Consider the following 15,373-nt stretch of genomic DNA (forward strand, 5'->3'; position numbering starts at 1 on the left):
GGGGGAAGCCCACGGTCTCCCACTGCTGAAGGCTGGGAAGGCAGCGCTGTACAAGTAAGCAGTCTACAAAGCACGGACACTCTCCGTGGCCCAGAGGTTCTGAGGCTCAGACCTGCCCAACTCTCTGACCTACTTCACTTCCAGACAGTGTCTTTCTCTTTCTTAAAAACCTGCCTCTGTTTCTATCGCTGTCGATGCGTCCTTGAGCCGATTCTTTGTTCCAAAGCACAGGAACCAAGGAATCCCAGCAGGCGCCTGGGTACCAGCCCCTGCCTGTGCCAGGAGGCACAGCAGCTGCCCTTGCTTTCCTGGCTCACTCACCTCCTGCTGCCTCACTTCTGCTCCAAATCCCTGCTTGGGCTCTGCTTTCAAAAGAAACCAGAGCGCGCAGGAACCACAAGAGAAGGCTGGGCTGAGGCCTGGCAGTCACTCTTCGCGGAGACTCGCTGAGAGAAGAACTTGAATTCGAATTCCAGCCTTGCCAAGCTGAATGAGAATATGGACAAGTGACCCTCTCTTAACCCAGGAAGAAAATGACTGGCAAATCACATTTTTTTCCTCACTGGGATTTACAGGAATGTGTCCTGCACTGATGGACAGTCTCTTCCAGCCTTGAAAGATTAAAGGAACAGAAACTCGAAAACGAGAGTGCAGCCTAAGTAAAGCCCATTCCACGGCTCATCTACTGCTAATTAACTCCAAAGGCTTAGTCCACAAATGCCGATGAGAGATGAACCGGGGATCCCAATAACTGGATTCTTAAAGCACACATTCAAACTAGAGAGAGACAGGTCGTAGCATGACCCAGCTTAGTTTGTCTGCTGGCACTATTAGCAGGGACCACCACAGCCTTGGATACCTCCCTATCTTGTCTTCACCTCGCCCCACAGAACCCACATCCAAGTTTCCCACCAGCCACGCAGTCTCAGGCCACGCCCTCCACCCCAGTTCAGTGTGGAGATAAGATGTTCCACTCTGCAGTACAGTGGACCTGGGCACACAAAGCTAGAGCTCCAGCTGAAATGTGCAAATACACAACGGACTACTCCAGATGGAGAGTGTGTTACTCAGACTCCTGTCCCTCCCCTCCCCACGGAGGAAGATTGGCAAGTGCGCTGGCCCCTCCCACAGCCTTCCATTACTGATAATCTTTTATTTCCTCCTCTCCATGCAAATAACCACCGCCCAGCAGGAGCTCCCTGAAGTACCAAGCTTGCTTGTCTTTTGTTTCTGGTTTGTTTTTGTTTTTGTTTTCCCCAGACATTAGCCCAAGAGAAAGAATCTTGGTCCTACTGGGAACCATGTGGATACTGAGGTTAAATCTCCCAAGAAAGTGGGTGTGCACTGTAGCCACAATCCTCCTGAGCCCAGAATGGCTAAGCAGGACTAGTGGAACATGCCTGACATTCCAGGCAGCCACTAAGAGGCTGTGAGAAGTGGCCCTTCTTGTGCTCCTACCCCTGTGACTAGGTAGGGTCACTCCCTCCCCTCACTAGTTCTGGGCACAAAGGAGACAAGACCCATGGGTAATCATACACACTCAAATTTACCTGTGCTTGCTCCTCAGCCTCTCCTCTCCCAACAGCAGTGTCCCCAACGCACACACACATCACAGGGTCACCAACCCCCATCTCTGAACCCTGCACCGTTGTAAACCATGCCATCTTCTTACCACCATGTCTAGAAACAGGGCCCTCCCTCTGGATGACCCCCTCACTGTTCCACAGGTGGGCAACATTGCCTCCTCTCTCAAGGAAGAGAGGCAAAGGAGTCAGCAAACCCCTGCCCTACTTCCAGTCCTCCGCTTGAAGGGCCTGCCACAGCAGACCTGTCCCTGCCATTTTGCTCTTGACTCTACCTTTGCCAGGAGCACCCGGCGGTGAAGACAAGTCTGATTTTATTTTAGGAGAGAGACGTTAAACACAAAGTACAGGAAAAGTTTTAAGACCCTTTCCCTTAAGATTCTTCCAGAATGCCAAGCCCACTACATCCCTCAGCCTCATATAATGTTGGTGAGGTCAATCGAGTCTACCTGGTGGTCCTGTGGAGAATCCTGAGGTGAGAATGCGTTGGTATAATGGTCTTGTGGAATGTGTACAATTTACCCTTGTTCATTCAAATGCTGATTTCTCTACCCCACTATCTGGTTTCAATCCAGACATTGCATTGTGGTGTTTATTCTAAGCATTACCTGTCTCAAGTTTGTGTAAACATGCCACCATTTGTTCTCTAAATTGTCAATTAAAACAACCGGCTGCAAGGTTGAGCAATGGAGAGGATAGGGTGGGACATCCTGGTCTGGAGTGGGAGGAAGTAGGAAGGAGGAGAGGAGGAGAATCCAGAGAAGAGGTTTTTTGGAACCATGTGGAGAGAAGGGACTGGACCTGAGATATGGCTAAAAGCAAGTATAATGGGTGAATCTGAATGGTAGGAAATTATGTAGGCTTGGAGGTTTAGGATGGAGTAACTATTGCCCAGCATTGTGCTCTAGATTAATTAAATAAATCCCGGTCTCTGTGTGGTGATTTGGGTATACAGCTGGTTTAGAAATAACCACTGTTTAACTAAAAGATATAATAATAGTAAATATTAATAACTACAACAAGATGCTGATAGATCTTCTTTTCCCTTGAGCCTAGCAATGGTGAGGTCCGAGTTGCTGCAGACCCTCTCCTTACATGCTAGGCCAATACCCTCTGATGACCAGTCCTTCAATGCCCTCACAGCCGAGAGGAAAAGCCGGCCACCGTGATGTTCTCCCCATTAATGCAGCTGGCATCTGCAGAGCACAGGAAGGACACGAGTCCCGCACAGTCTTCAGGCTGCCCAATCCTGGATGGGAAGAAGATTTGTATTTTGGTTCTGGAGCTCCATGAGGTCCCATGGAGAGAGGGGAGATAGGGTGGACTCAGTCTTCAACGAAAGGAAAGGCCAGTCAATAGAAACACAAAATATCCTCAGCTGTATCTCCCAGCTGTGTGCAGACCGCCAGGACAGCAAACCCACTTGCCTCTGTATTTGGTAGTGCTCCTTTAACTGACTCCAGAGAGTCTCATTGCTATGCACCTAGGCAAAGGGAAAAGATGGGTGAGTCAATATGACTAAGATAAGGAGACAGTGAGACCCAGAAGTAGCCACCTGGCCAAGCAACCATGGTTGCTGCCCTTTGTAGCATCGGTGGACTGGGCTCCAGCTGAGTTCAGAGGACAGTGAGGACCTCAGCTAGGCTGCCAGGTTGGGGACTCTCAGTCCTCACCGTTCTGCTGAAGTTGGTCTTAATAGCTCCTGGAACCAGACAATTCACCCGGATATTCTTGGAAGCCAACTCCTGTGCCAGTGTTCTAGTGAGACCTAGCATGGTTGTCTTGCTGACAATGTAGGCGCCTAGCTCCTAGAAGGAAATTACAAGTGTTTGGGGATAGAGATGAGGCAGGAGAAAGTGTCTGTTGGATTTCTCATTCATGGAGGATCACAGCTGAGCAAGCCCAGATCTCAGACTCACTTTGCTCATGCTCCCTTATCAAAAAAAAAAAAAAAAAAAAAAAAAAGCCACATGGGTACAAGCCTAGCCCAGGACATCAGGAGGGTTTATCCTGGACATTGTCCCTGGGTGGCTCTGGAAAATACCGTTACCCCCTCCTATATGCCAAACACGAGGATACGAACCAAGTACTTACCACAGTGGACTATAAGCTGAGATGGAAGAAACGAAGACGACAGCAGCACTAAGAAGAGTTGGAGGCAAGAAGAGACGTGAAGCGGAAGAGTCGCCATTGATCAAGGTGTTACCATCAGCCACATCCTGCAATGCAGGTACCATCACCACGCCCACTCTGCATGAGGAAACTGAGGCCAGTGAGTGGAAAAGCTGAGACTTCCAATCCTCTTTCCCACAAACAGAATGGCCATGTTTATCCCTTTCACAGCCCCCTTCTACTTTTTTGAGGAAGAAAGAGATGAGCAGAAAGCTAAGGGCTGGAAGAAAGACTCGAGTGGGTTTGGTGAAATGACACCCAGGACATGGGGACAAATGCCTGTCAATGAGCACCTTTTTAAAATAATTTGTTTCACTTTTTATTTTATGTGCGTTAGTGTGAAGCTGTCAGATCTCTTGGGAGTGGAGTTACAGACAGCTGTGAGCCACCATGCGGGTGTTGGGAATCGAATCCTGGTCCTATGGAAGAGCAGACGGTGCTCTTAACCACTGAGCCATCTCTCCAGCCCCCAACGAGCACTTTATAAGAAGCAGATAGAGGAGGGGAGGGACTAAATAAAGGAATAAAGGTTGCTGCACTAGGGAGCTGCCTCAGTCAATAAAATGCTTGAAGTGAAAGCTGTAGGATCTGAGCTTGATCCCAGCACCCAGGTAAGAAGCCAAGCACGGCAGTGTACACCTGCAATCCCAGTGCTGAGAAAGCAGAGACAAGTGAGTCTCTGCTGCTCACTGGCCAGTCAAGCCAAGCCAGTGAGAGAGCTCGTCTCAACAACAACAAAGTAGAGATAGATGAAGACACTGGTTTTGATCTCTGGCCTCACACTCATACGTACGCACACAAACAAATGATGGTCAGTGGTTAAGAGCACTGGCTGCTTTTCCTGATGTTGAATTCCCAGCGCCCACATGGCAGCTCACAGCCATCTGTGATTCCAGTTTCAAGGGACTGGCTGCACTCTTCTGGCCTCCATGGGCACTACACACACAGGTGCGTAGGCATTCATTCAGGTAAAACATCCATACCCATAAAATAATATTAATTTAAAAAAAAGCCAGGCACAGCACATGTCTATAATACTAGCATTTAGGGAGGCAAAGGCAGGTGGATCTCTGTGAGTTCAAGGCTATCCTGGTCTACAAAGCAAGTCCAAGACAGCCAAGGCTACACAGAGAAATCCTGTCTCGAAACCGATGATGATGATGATGATGATGATGATAATAATAATAATAATAATAATAAATGATGGTTAGAAACTTTTTCATCTACCAGAATCTGCCTTCTGCAAGTATGGACTGTGTCAGTGAGGAACAGAGTAAGACCTGGGGATAGACACAGATGCAGTCCCTGGAGGGAGAAAACAGGGACTAAGAAATGGCCTGGGATAGACTTTTCTCTTTGGAAAGAAATAAGAAAGTCCCATCAGAGGTGTTAAGTGAGCACAGAGGGGTTACTTAGCTGTAAGAGGACCAGAGTATAGGCAAGGATGATCAGCTCAGAATGTTAAGGAGATTAAAAAAACAAACAAACAAACAAACAAACAAAAATCCAGCCTGTGCTCCTATGGACTACTACCCTCATGCAAAAGCCTCTGGAAGTAGAACTTCCAGAGTAAGTAGGACAGGGAGATGGAGAGTGTGGGGGTCCCAGAGAGCCCCCTTCTATACCTTCCTACTCCTGGCAGTGCCCAAGCATCCTCCAGGCTCCTGTACCTCAGTCTCCCAAGCTCCCCACAGCTAGTTCCCACCCTCACCCTACAGCCTCACCCTCTCTTCTCCATTTGAGGCAGCAGCTGGCTCAGGAACAGGGCTGGGGCCTTCACATTCACATTCTGGATCTGAAATCACAGTAGATGAGGGGCAGGGTTTGTGGAAGCAATGGTCAGCCCCGGCCACGTGACTTGGAGTCTTGTCATTTGTTCAGCTGATACAAACACGTGCAGGCTTGAGAGGCCAAACTGCCCTTCTGAGTAGGTCAAGAAGTGTTTCCGACTTGCTCGTGGCTTTATAGACAGCCAGGCTAAGAGATAGATAGGCCTGTGAGCACAGCCTCAAAAATATTTAGAATAGTTTTAAGGAAGAACATGGCTTTTTAAGGAACTGGGCTGAGCCTTGAATGACTGTAATCCCCAGCATTTGGAGAGGATCAAGAGTCTAAAACCAGCCTCAGGTCCCAAATAAGAGGTTTGTGACCTTTCGGGAGGGTGCACGCTATAGTCATTGGACAATGATGGGGAGAGAGCAGTCCTTGTGGTTGGCCAATTTCCAGGAAGTCTAGACCAGGAAGATTCCCCTACTGTGGCCCTGTGGCCCAAGGATGAACAATCTTAGCATCAAGGAATCCCTCTGTCAGACATCTGCTGCCACCTGATAAAATTCTGTTTCTTCTTCTTTCTTTCTTTTTTGTTTTGTTTTGTTGTTTTGTTTTTCATGATGAGGTTCCTCTGTGTAGCCTGGCTGGCCTGGAGCTCACAGATCTGCCTGTCCCTGCCCCCCCCCCAAACACTGGGATTAATGGTGTGCACCACCAATGCCTGGCTGCAGCTGGGAAATCTTCCACTGGCTAGATGAACTAGCGATAGACTCAGAATCCCTGTCACATTAAGGAAAGAACTAAAGACTTCCTTTTTGGGTCGTTTGACCAAGGGCTAGCCCCGATTTTAATTATCCGCTTCTTTCCCTGTGTCTCCCGTCACTCTGCAGGGTATGGTCTCCGGCCTGCCATCAACCTGTCTGTTGTTCGGGTCTGAATCTGTGACCCTATGACCACCTGATGTCTGTCCTGTGAACCTGTCCCTAACGGGGGATTTGTTCTCTCTCTCTCATTGAACAGCACAGAAAGCATCCCGTGGGGGAAGGAATGGGATACTTTTCAGAAATCTTTAACAGCGTTTCACAAGGGGTTAAGTCACTGACTCAAACCGACCCAGAAAACAAACCAGCAAAGGCTAACAAGCTTGCAGCCGTTACAGCGAATAGTTGTTTCATAAGGCTGCTTTCGATCTGCTTTCTTTTCAGCAAGCCATTATCATAGCATGCATACAAACACATATGCATGGCTGTCTGGGTCAGGGACATGGAAGAGCAGGCAATTTAAGGTGATAGCTATGCACTGGTTTAGGCTGTAAAAGTCAACTACATGGGAAATCCAAGGCAAGTGAGTTTGGTTGTTATATCGTTCCCTTAAAGACAGGGTAAACACACAGTTTGAGTACACAGTAGGAGAGCAGTCTTAAATCCTAAGTGACCTCAAGGTGTATTACTAATGCCGGCTGTGAGGTCCAGCACACATTCCAGCCTCCTGGAGTAGAAGAGATATGTTCATAATGATCATACTAACATAAATTCCAAACTCATTTTGTGACAATGCCTCCAAGATGTTGGCAGATACGATCCAGGGACAATTACTCCATCAAAAATGTCTGTCCAGTGAGCAGAAAGGCTTACTGAGTCTCAAGTCCTTGAATAATAGGAGTGCATCAGAGAAAAGTCAGGTCAGGGGTCGGCATGTGCTAGCCACTTCAAGAGGGGTGGTTTCTAACACTCTGAGAAAAAGCCGTGAACTCATGCATTGAGACGCCGAAAAGAGGGACTCGGAAGGAATGGGAGACTGTTTGCAATGAAATGCCACCTACGTAGTCACAAATGCTCTTTCAGAGACATTAGAAATGAAGCAGAGAAGCCTGGGAGGCCACTGCCTGTGGCTGCCGGCAGTTCAAATTTCAGGTCATCTCTGAAGATGGAGTGAAGGGCACCCAGTCAAGGGCAGAGAGAAAGGAGGGGAATGAAGATGGTATCATCAAAATAGAAGCTGGGAAGGTAGAACACACCAAGGTCAGTGGGCAGAAAGAGCTTTGATTCAGTGCTGAGAGCACAGCAGAAAATACTGGCAGGCATAATGAGATTCAGCCCGTGTCTGTCTGATCCATCAGAGAGAATTGAAAACAAACCATAGGACCTAACAGCACAGGAGGTGGGAGAATAACAGACCCTAAGATGACTTGGAGTCACTTTACAGATGCTTTCCCAGACCCTTAAGGGTAAGGAGTGAATTCATGGTGGGCTGGAAAGTCTGAGCGCATAGACCCAGTTCTGACCAATCAAATCTCCTAAGAGAAACACAATGTGCAATGTTCAGCCCAACAAGACTCTTCCTGGTATGTTCCTAACCCAGGGCCTGGAGCCGTGTCTAGCACATGGCAAGGGCTCAGTAAGTGTGATGGTTAATCTTGGCTGTCACCTTAATTAGATTAGTAAAGCATAGTCCTGTGTATGTCGGTGCGGTGTTCCAGGGAAATCCCGAAGATCTGAAGATCTGCTGTGAATGTGGGCAGCATCGCCCGAGTAAGCTGAGCGCCCGAGTAAGCTGAGCGCCCGGAGAGAAGAAAAGGTGTGACGGCTTGAGTAAGAATAGCCCCTATAGGCTCACGTATTGGAATGCTTAGTCATCAGGGAGTGGAACTACTTGAGAAGAACTAGAAGGTGTGGCCTTATTGGAGTGGGTGTGGCCTTACTGGAGAAAGTGTGTCATTGGTGGGTGGGTTTGGTGGGTTTCAAATCTCAAACCAGACCCAGTGTGGTCACATTTTCTGTCTGTCTCTGTCTCTCTCTGTCTCCCTCTGTATCCCCCCACCCCCGTCCCCCTGGGCTGCCTACATGACAATCTGGATGTGGAACTCTCAGCTGCTCCTCCAGCACTATGTCTGCCTGCATGCTGCCATGCTTCCTGCCATGGTGAAAATCAACTAAACCTCTGAAGCTTTAAGCCAGCCTCAATAAAACGCTTTCTTTTGTAAGAGCTGCTGTAGTCATGGTGACCCTTCACCACCATAGGCCATGGACGAAGACAGAAGGGAAAGAAGGGAACCCACGGCTGCAGGCATCCACTCCCTTCTCTGCTTCCTGGCCCCCGTAAGGTGAGAAATGCCTGTCCTCCAGGCCCTCCCGACGTCATCCCCGCCCACAAATAAGCAAAGCCACACATGGTCTGAAATTCTAAGCCAAGAACCAATTCTTCTTCCCAATTTTATCAGAAAATCTGTCGTAGTGGCAACAAACCAGTCACTGAGCAAATCAGTGTGTAAGAGTCAGGAATTGAAAGCAGAGGGTAAGGGCTCGACTTTAAAATGAACCACAGCATAGCCTAGATGAGCCCTACTGTTATACCCAGTTCACTAGCCCCCGAAAGATCTACAGGAATCGACTCTATTGCAAAACACACATTGTAATTTATTGTAAATTACAAGCTGCAGCTTGGGCCTACACAGCCCCACCACCAAAGCGGTGGGAGCTGAGCGCGCCGTCCCCAGGTTAGTTGGGTCATTTATAGATTCTGATCCCTCCTAGCATGTCCAAGGCAGGGGCAATTCCTGCCTGGCAAGCATCTATTGGTCAAAGTGCTACATTGTGAATCGATTGGCTATAGGAAGGTTCCCAGACCATTGACCATGACCTGGTGTCCCTCCCTAGGGGGAGGGTCCAGTTTCCTAGCAACTGTATCCCTAGTGGGTGGGGAAAGAACGCAGCGAGGTGGCTCTCCCCCTCAGGGCATTACTAACTTTTTACCGCACCTACTTTAGGTAGCTGCTACTTTATCTTTTGGTCTCTCACTACCATTCAGGCCTGCCTTTACCATGATGTCTAGGAAGAGCCCAGTACAGAGCTGATACCAGACCCCAGCTCATCTGGTTGGCCTCTCACCTTGTCCCACACCTGTTCACTGCCCCCAGAGTGCTCCCCACCGGGGGCTGACACCAGGAAATCCACACCTCCACAGTACTCCAGGGAGAGAGTTGTGGGAGAGGGTGGAGATGGCCTGAGGAGAACTCCTCTTTTCAGAGCAGTCGTGAGTGCAGGACCTTGAGGCACAGATGGCTAATGCAATGCTACCTCAACCGTGTATGGAAGGGGAGCATCCTGAGTGGACCCAATGGTCCTGAGGCCTAACATATCTCCGGGAATCCCCTGAGACATCCCCCATGCCTTTACACATCTCTTCAGCTGTGGAGTTCTTTCCCTGTGCAGAAGGCCAGGGCACCCACCCCCATCCTGCCTCTCCCAGGGCTGAGCTGTGAAGCAAAGGGCTCCCTTCTCTTTGTCTTTCCATTCCTTGGCCTCTTACCTTGGCTACTAGCTGTTGCCGATCCGGTCCTCCGCCTTCCCCACATGGCACACAGTGCCGCTCACGCTCAGCCCCTCCCCCTGTAGCGTGGCCACCGCGCGGTCCACATTCTGCTGTTTCCGGTTGCTGACGACCACGTGGGCCCCATCCTGGGCCAGACACCGGGCGATGGCAAAGCCAATCCTGCAGACAGATGGGATACAAGTCAGCCTCCCCACACACAAAGATGTGGATAACCTGCTCTACAACTCTGGGTCTTTCCACGGAGGCCAAGGTCCTTCTGTGTAAGAGGTTAAGAGTCCAGGAGATCAGAACACTCACCCGTCAGTGGACCTGTGAGCACAGCCACGCGCTCAGCCAGGCCTCCGCTCTGGGCTACACTGCTGCTCTGCATCCTCACAGAGAGCCCAGTGCTTGAGTGAGACAGGCACTGTTGGGCCCAGACCATGGCTTGGAACATGGTGACAGGCCTGATCCTACTGGATCCTGCTGCCCTTGAGGAAACAGTCCATTTCCAGTTCACAGTGGTGGCATTAGTGAGCATGAGATAGTCTCCTAACCCCAAACTCTCTCTCTCTCTCACTCACACACACACACACACTTCTTAGACTTGCAGCAGAGGGTGGCAGGAAGCCCAGCTAGACAGAGTGAATTTCTCATACCTGAGTCTCATGTCAGGATAATGGACCCTGTGGAAATCCCACAGTTATAAAATTGACAAGTTAGAACTGGATCTCCCTGGCAGAGGACTTGCCTGGCACATGTAAGCCCCGAGCTCTATCCATAGCACCCAAGAAAGAAAAGGGGAAGGAAGGGAAGGGAAAGGATGGGAAGGAAGAAGGGGAGGGAGTAGAAGAATATTAGCTCATAAGAATGAAATGAGGTTCCCTGTAAGACAGTGAATTAGCAGCCTTTCTGGTTCAACCGAATGAAAGAAAAACCGTCAGGATAATAACCAACAGTCTCTATTCCAATAGTCTCTATTCCTGAACGATGAATGAGCCCCACAAAGAAACAGGCTAGAGAGCCCGTGAACACACCCTGCCTGCAACACATGGCTGGAGTGTCAGGGCCAAAGCCAGCAGGAGACACCAGCGAAGCATGCCCTCCCCCACACCAGTGATGCCACGGGAACAACCAATGGGAAAGGGAGTAAGAGCCAGCACTGGACAAACCGCAGGAGAGAGGCAGAGGACCACACAGGCTGTGAAGCCGAGGCTCAGGTGTGACACACACAGTCTGAAGCAGGAATTCTCTGTGTGGAGACAGATGAGCTGGGGCAGGGGAGGCACCTGAGAGTGGCATATACCATAGGTAGAGAGAAATTTAGGATTAGAGCAGGCTGTGGAGCTCAAAACAGAGTCCTGCATGCTGGCCTCCAGCTGACTCAGTTGGAGCCTTCGAGAAAAAGGCTTCCTACACACACGGAGAGACACCAAAAGAAAACCTACCTACTTCCCCAAGCCAGGGTCCTAAAACAGCCAGCACGTGAGGATCTTTTGTAGATATCAAGAAAGCAGCGTAGCGCAATGCCTGGCAGATACATGCCCTGGAAGCGGGTAGGCGTTCTGTGTGTGCTTCCTTTTCTTTTGTGGGTCTCTCCCTTATCTCTCAAACTAACAGGGTCAGGTAAGGTGGTGATTTTCCTTTGTCGCTGTAGTGCTGGCCAGAGCTTTTGAAGGGCTGGTGGAGTTCTTGGAAGCAGCGCAAGGGTAAATGGGTCCCCTAGACGACCAGTCTCCTCGGTCTCACACTTTCGCTTTCCGATGCCTTTAAATGCCTGTTCTCACAGTTTTCTGTTTAATGCTCTCTGGGCTATAAGTGCTTGCGCATTTAAAAGGAAGCCAAAAGGAACATGTAGAGGGAAAAATACTTAAGTTTTTCGAGTAGACCATTCCCATCTGCGAATATATACAAATTGAAGGTGAGGCTGGAAAAATCTAGACATTGGTAAGTGCAGACACCTTCCTGGGCCAGTCTGAGCCTGCTTGATCCTAAGTACGGAGCGCAATGTACCAATGATCTTATTAATTTACAGATATCGTGGGGTGGCCTTTAGAAATCTAATGCTCTTTTGATACAGGAGGGGCTTGTAGAAGTAAAATTGATGCTATAAAGGATTTGCTAACCAACTTGCTTAGGAAATATTAAGTCACACAAGGTTGGATTTGACTAAAGTAGCGTTGCCTCCAATGACTGGAGAGAGTAGTGCGCGAGCCAGGCTTGTTAGAAACCATAGGAAAGGAAACGTGTAGCGGAGGTGACCTTTGAGGTTGCTGAGAAAACGTTTCCGCTAATGCTTACCCACCACGACTGGCCTCCAGTTAGGCCCAGACCCACATCAAAGAGCATGCCTCTATTGGGCAGCTCGGGAGCACCACCATTAATTGTATCCTGGCCTGTATTAACTTCAGGTTCTGATATCAGGAAAAGCATAATTCTGAGATTCAAGATGTCCCTGGGTGGGGAGATAGAGGGAAGCAGGAGAAAAGGTGGGACCAGGAAGAGAGGAGGGAGGGGGCTACTCTTGGGATGTAAAGTGAACAAATTAAAACAAAACAAAAAAAAAGATGTCCCTGTGTGATAGCTACTCAGGAAGAACAACATAACTCTGACGGTATCTTTGCTGTGTAAATCTCTCATCTGCCCAAGTGGCCAGACTAGTAGTCTCCTGCCTTTGCTTAAAGCATTCGGAGTAAAACCTGGAATCAGGACCTGAATGAGATTTAAGGATGACAGTGTAAGTGGAGAGTGTAAGGCCTGTATAAGCTGGGGACATTTTCTGTCTGAGGCAGGCTCCCTTTGTGCCTTAGCCAGAACCAGTCTCACACTGCTATTAAAGAGCGTTTTTCTGTACTCATCTCTAAGTGTATACAGTGATTTCACAATGAGAAGCATATTAATTTTAACACTGTCTCTTATAGTATTCTAAAAAGAAAAGTGCTCTGTGTCTCTTGTCAGCCCTCATCAGACCCAACAGATAACATTCATGTGCACAACTATGTAGCCCTGCCAGTTATCATGGGCTCAACAGTTAGTTCTATGTCCAGTTTAACTCACTGGTTTAGTTTATAGAAAAACAAATGTCTTTTGGGCATAGATGATGTTGATAAATTGCCATATGCCATTTAAGCTCACTGGAAAGCTGGCTCTGGAAAAGGGATTTGCCCACCCACTTCAGACCCAAACATGTTCCTTTCAAAGCTTCCTCTCAGGTAAGATTAATTTGCTATATTAGTCTATGTGTGTAATTTATGTCAAACGTTCTTTGAGTAAGATGATGTAACACAGTATCTAAGCTGGGCCTCCCTAGGCTGATCACAGCAGGACTTGTTAAATGTTTTCTTTGCTTTTTTAACATTTATGCAAGTTCAGAGCCATAAAGAATTGTTTATTTATTTGTTTGTTATTTAGGGCACCAGATCTCATTATAGATGATTGTGAGCCACCATGTGTTTGCTGGAAATTGAACTCAGGTCTTTTAGAAGAACAGCCAGTGCTCTTAACCTCTGAGCCATCTCTCCGGTCCCAACTTGTTAAATGTTAATACTCCTCAAAAAGAGAAGATGGACAAGGCTTCACTTCTCCATCACATCTCTTTTCAGACAGCAGTCAAGAACCTCCTTTCTTCCCTCTATCTGATAGTTGGGGTCTTTTAGATGGGCCCTCTGGAAGAGTTCCCCCAAACTGCCACACCCAACACCCAAAATTCAGCTTGAAGAAGCCAGATTGATCAGGATCCAAACCCCGTAACAGCAGCTAAGTTAATCTTTTCAGAAGGAAATAAGAGCAGGAGGTAGAAAGTGGCTTGACAGTTCAGGGTAAATAAAATAACTCCATAGAAGAATAGCCAGTTTCTTCCTTGACTAAAATCCAAAAATGTCCTTGGGCCTCCCAGCAACTTCATCCTTGCCAGAGACCAAAGGTGCCAAAAGTGTTTTAGGAGCTCTGATCTCTCACCTGGCCCCTAAATGGTTGTAAACATTAAATATGAGTCTTTTCTATCAGATACTATAAATTTTGTGCTTTTGACAAGAAATTCAAACCTCTCCCTCATCTTGTAAAACCCTTAAGTAAATGTTTTAGTTCCTCGCCTGGTAAAACATTTGTTCATATGAGGCCCCTAACATTCCAGGAACTTGATGGCCTTCATTCCCTTTGTACTGATTGTTTTGTTTTGTTTTTCAAGACAGAGTTTCTCTGTGTATCCTTGGCTGTCCTGGAACTCTGTAGAACAGGCTGGCCTCGAACTTGGAGATCTGTCTGTCTCTGCTTAGGGAGTGCTGGAATAAAAGGTTTGTACTGACTCTTTCTAAACTAGCTAATCTTGGGGCCTGGAGAGATAGCTGAGCCCTTGAAGGCTAAGGCTCACAATTCAGATGAAAAGAGTTTGGTTCAATTCCTAGCTCCTACACGGCAGCTCCAACTCAAAAATAAACAACAACAACAAACCCAGCTCACTTTGGTTCCCACTTTCTCCATGGGTTATATTTATGGTTAAAGTTTATTTTGATACTAAAAGGTTGAATTCAAAAAGTTATCTCTTAAAACGCAAAATCTTAGCAAAGATGAGTTACCCTTGTTAAAATCCTAATCGCATGGGAGTCTCTATTATAAACTGTTAAAACAAAGGTAATTAAGATATAAAAGTTAATGACCACTCACCTTACAAGTGATTAAATGTCTTCAATGTACCTAGAATTGTATTTACGGCCACATCAAATATAAATGTTATTTTTTTACAGAGACAAAATTGGAGGAAGAGGCCAATTTTTATCTCCCACAATACTGCCTTCCATAAAAATAAAACCTGGTTATAGAAAACGGATCTGGCATGGCAATGAATCCCTGGTCCAGTATGGGACCAGCATGATAGCCCAGTTGCCTTGTTCTTAACCCTGGCCTTCAATTCTCCTCCTCTTAGCAATGCTAATCCCAATGTTGAGGGTTCAATACCTAATTCTATGGAGTCCCAGGACAGTTTCAAATAAAGAAAACTTAGAACCTCTGCCACGTGACCAGCTGAACTACAAACACCCATGGAAAGCTATAGGTGTCATCATATGGGAAAGTTTCCACCACACAAAGGAAAACTGCCCTAGGAATAGGAGCCTGTACCAGATAACTCACTTTCATCCTATGCTTTGCCTCCCTTACAAGACTCTTGGGTTTTTCAGAACAAATATCTATGTATGCTTACAACTAATTGGATGGGTGCCTGCACCCTTGGCTTTATATTACCTACTGTTTCCCTTATTTCCCCCCTCCCCCCCAAAAAAAAAAAAAAAAAAAAAAAACATTGTAAGCAAGATGTCCAGCTTGTCTCTTAGGGCAACCTTTCAGGTCTCAGAACAGAAACAGCTGGACGGGGAGGGGAAGGCTTTCCTTAACTTCTCTGCCTCACCAACTCTCAGAAAGACTTAAAGAAATTCCAGATGAGCTCAACCCCTTTCAGAATCAACTCGATTCTTTGGTCAATGTGGTACTCCAAAAGCAAAGAGGACTAGAGCTCCACACTCCTGCCCACGGAGTTCTGCACC

At 47.6% G+C, this 15,373-nt stretch overlaps 1 pseudogene; it reads right to left on the reverse strand.

Annotated features, from left to right (window-relative positions):
- Positions 1–1,649: 1,649 nt before the first annotated feature.
- LOC110556538 (dehydrogenase/reductase SDR family member 2, mitochondrial-like) lies at positions 1,650–10,293 on the reverse strand (annotated as a pseudogene).
- Between the last annotated feature and the right edge of the window lie 5,080 nt (positions 10,294–15,373).

This window comes from Meriones unguiculatus, chromosome 9 (assembly GCF_030254825.1).
Source record: "Meriones unguiculatus strain TT.TT164.6M chromosome 9, Bangor_MerUng_6.1, whole genome shotgun sequence".
In the NCBI taxonomy this organism is placed as follows: domain Eukaryota; kingdom Metazoa; phylum Chordata; class Mammalia; order Rodentia; family Muridae; genus Meriones; species Meriones unguiculatus.